Source organism: Nicotiana attenuata, unplaced genomic scaffold (assembly GCF_001879085.1).
Source record: "Nicotiana attenuata strain UT unplaced genomic scaffold, NIATTr2, whole genome shotgun sequence".
Lineage (NCBI taxonomy): Eukaryota > Viridiplantae > Streptophyta > Magnoliopsida > Solanales > Solanaceae > Nicotiana > Nicotiana attenuata.
This window is the reverse complement of record NW_017670503.1, coordinates 339,314-343,589: the sequence shown is the minus strand read 5'-3', so window position 1 is coordinate 343,589 and position 4,276 is coordinate 339,314.

Genomic DNA, 4,276 nt, shown 5'->3' with positions numbered 1-4,276 from the left:
CCGCAAAGGACAATGAGTATTCAAGAGCTCTATGAGGACACAGAAGAAGTTCCTAATTTTGATTTTTTATGTTGTCTCTTTGCTGACAGTGAACCAATGAACTTTGATGAAGCTGTTACAAACAAAAAGTTGAGACAAGCCATGGAGGAGGAGATTGAGTCAATAGAGAAGAACAACACTTGGGAGTTAACAACTCTTCCCAAGGGTCATCGAGCAATTGGAGTGAAATGGGTATACAAAATAAAGAAGAATGCTGACGGAGATGTGGAGAAATACAAGGCACGACTTGTGGATAAAGGCTATAAGCAAAGGCAAGGCATTGACTATGAAGAAGTCTATGCACCTGTTGCCCGCATGGAGACGATTCGTTTGCTGATCTCTTTGGCGGCGCAAATGAAGTGGAAGATCCTTCAACTAGATGTCAAGTAAGCCTTCTTGAATGGCTATCTTGAAGAAGAAGAAGTCTATGTTGAACAACCTTTGGGCTTCGTGGTCAAAAACCATGAAGATAAAGTGTTGCGGTTGAAGAAAGCTTTATATGGATTAAAGCAAGCCCCACGAGCATGGAATAGTTGCATCGACAAATATTTTCAAGATAATGGGTTTACTCGTTGTCTCCATGAATATGCTCTTTACCTTAAAGTTCATACTAATGGAGATATCTTACTTGTTTGTCTTTATGTTAATGATCTTATTTTCACGGGCAATAACTCAAGTTTGTTTGAAGCTTTTAAGAAAGATATGTCCCGTGAGTTTGAGATGACAGACGTAGGGCTCATGTCATACTACTTGGGCCTAGAAGTGAAGCAGATGGAGGATGGAATTTTTATCTCTCAAGAAAGCTATACAAAAGAGATATTGAAGAAGTTCAACATGCTCAATTGCAACCCCGTGAACACACCGATGGAGAGTGGGACAAAATTGTCCAAGTTTGACGAAGGAGAAAAGGTGGATCCCACATTTTTCAAAAGTCTTGTGGGAAGTTTAAGGTACTTGACTTGTACCAGGCCAGATATACTCTTTGCAGTTGGAGTAGTAAGCCGCTTCAAGGAAGCTCCTACCTCCACTCATTTGAAAGTCACTAGAATAATTCTTCGTTACCTAAAAGGTACTATTGACTTTGGTTATTTTATTCTTCTTCTAGTTATTTCGACCTTACGGGATATTGTGATAGTGATTATGCGGGAGATATTGATGATAGAAAAAGCACAACTGATTTTGTATTTTTCTTGGGTGATTCTGTTATTTCTTGGAGTTCAAAGAAACAATCAATTGTTACTCTCTCGACTTGTGAAGCTGAATATATAGCAGCAACATCTTGTACGTGTCATGCTATATGGCTGAGAAGATTATTGAAGGAGCTCAATTTGCCAAAAATTGAAGCTACAGAGATTTGTATTGACAACAAATCCGCACAAACACTCGCGAATAATCCAGTTTATCATGATCGAAGCAAGCATATAAATACAAGGTGTCACTTTATCAGAGAATGCATTGCCAAGAAGGAAGTCAAGCTCAAATGTGAAGTCTCGTGATCAATCTGCGGATATCTTTACAAAGCTTCTCAAGTTTGAAGACTTTCAGAGATTGAGATCAATACTTGGAATGAAGAAGAAAAATCAAAATTAAGGGAGAGATTTGTAGAACCCATTTAAATAAATAAAATAAAGAAAAAGAGAAAGCTGGCAACAAGTTGCAACCAAAAAAGCAAAACAAATGTTGGCAACAAGTTGATATGAACGATAACAAGATGGCAATTATTGCAACGAATGGATTTGATTGCCTCAGTTGGACGACTCCTTTGCTTATAAATAGAGTCATTCGATTTCATTTCAAGTACACCAAATCGAGAGAAGCAACAGAGAGTTAGAGAGAGTAATCCACAGATTGTAGTCTGTGAGATAAATAGTGAGTGGGAGTAATATTATAGTGAGGTGTTTAAAAATAAAGAGTGTTATTTCTTCCAAAGTTGTAGTAGTCTCTTGACACTACTAAGTTGTAATATTATAGTGGTAATATTGCACCGCTGGGGTATAGTATTTTATCCCGTTAAAATATTGGGTGTCGTTGTTACTCTCTTGTGTTATTGTTATTTACCGTGGATATTATTCCTGGGCGGGATTATTATTATATCCCAACAATTTTGACTTTTCACGCCCCTTAAGAAATAATAAATGAATGCATAATTTACCATGATACCCATATTAATTGATGCATATTGGATTTAAGAAAATGAATTGAAATGAGTAATAAATATTGTGGGTATAGCAGGGAAAAATTCTTGATATGCGTAAAGTAACAAGTAAAAATGAAAATCTATTTATAGTATACATGTTAAGTAAAAGTGAACGGAGGGAGTACCATTCTATCTCTCACTTAATTAACGCCTCCACTAATTAAGGTTATGTATCAACTTTCAGATTCTCAAAGTTCTCCACTATCAACTTTGAAAGTTTGAGAACTATATCTCCACTGACGATTTGTGTTCTCCATCTCATTTCCCATATATTTTTTCCCGTTCTGCAATAAACCTGTATCTTTCATGTTAATATATATTCAACAGACATGCATTCAAGAATTATAGAATGTCCAAACTGAAGAACCAATGCATTATGATGATGATAGTGATCGTCACATGCTAATAGCTAGAAGCTTTAGAGGACAGCTAAATGCCAGAGTGTTAACACTCGATTACAATATTATTTACTTCAACATAAGCAATTAATTCTTTCTTTTTTCTCTTTAATCTTCCTAAGTTCCCACAAAGATGAACCCATTGAGGAAAAGGAACAAGAAAAGGCAAGTCTGCAGGGATGATATACACTCTCTTTTCTTCTCTGATGGCCATTTTCTGTAATATTAACTTCGATATCTTCTAAAGAAGAGATTCTTGTAAATGATTCCTGCTTTTACCTTTGCACTACAGACTTCAATTCTGTTGTTGTTCCAACTTTGTATTCTATCTAAACAAGATGTCATAGCGCAGCGGGCACAAAGTTAAAGAAGAACACCGCCGAAAATACACCTTATTAATCCTAATGGACCAATGTTACAAGACTGAACTATCAAAATAAATGAATGAATGAATGATTGATACACTCGTTATTTTCTGGATTTAACTTATATACACGGATTATGCAAAACTTTTTTTTATACTATCAGTGATTTGACCTTTTATACCATGTTGCTTGATCTGTTCTTCTGGTACTTAATATTGATAGTTACCTAGAGTTATTCTTTTAGATGATCTGATAATATAAAAAATTCTTGTACATTTTCGGTGTATAGAAAAATAGTCTCTTACTTTTTTTGCCAATATAAACAGTATTGCGGAAAGGTATAAAAATGGTGGAGGCTGGAAAAGGTTTTATATTGCTACTAATATACCTTTTCTCTTTATCCTGGGACAAGCAATAATACAACAGCGCTTGTGGAGAGTTGGGTCTATATTTCAAGATTTCTTTGTGTTAAAGCCTATTCAAATCCAAGGTTGTTAAGTTTGAAAATGTTTTTTTTTACAAAACAAGATAATATATTAAAAGTTACAGAATATTATCTGTTATATCATTCAAAAAATTACAAGCCTTAAGGATATTTGTATTGCCCTTACTAGCTAACTTACAACATACTTCAGTACTAATGTTTTTGACAAAATAAACATAACCTTCCCTATCTGCTACCAGATTCTTTAAAACATAAGTGGGTGGTTTGCCAAGTAGTTGATGTTCTTTTGCATGATTGAGAGCTTCCTTTGCCATTTTATGGGTCACTTTGTAACTCCCTAAAGTTATGGCTGATTAATGGCTGCTTCAGCTGGTGCATTAACCACCTGCAAGAATAAATAATCGAGTTGTGAGGAATACAGCCAGAATGTAGTACCCTAATTACCTCTGTTGTGTCAGTTTCGATCACCAAGGGAGTATATCCGTTTGTTAGTGCGATACCGAGTCCTTCCTTGAGAGCCTCTAGTTCAGCCTGGAGGGGGTGGAGAGCTTGAGAGGCAGGAGTATTGATAGCCCATTATCCATTTGCCAGTATGGTTTCTAAATACTCCTCCTATACCTCCTATATTTGATTTTTCTTTTGAAAGCAACATCTATGTTTAGTTTGACAATATTTGGAAGTGGTTTGTGCCATGCAACTTTAACTGCATGGGAATGAACAGTGTGTTCTCTTTTTGGGTGAGGAGCTTATACTCTATTGCTAGGGATATTGCATGGGTGGGGTTATAATTCATAGTCATTTTAGAGTAATTATTGTTATTTCAATTCAGCCA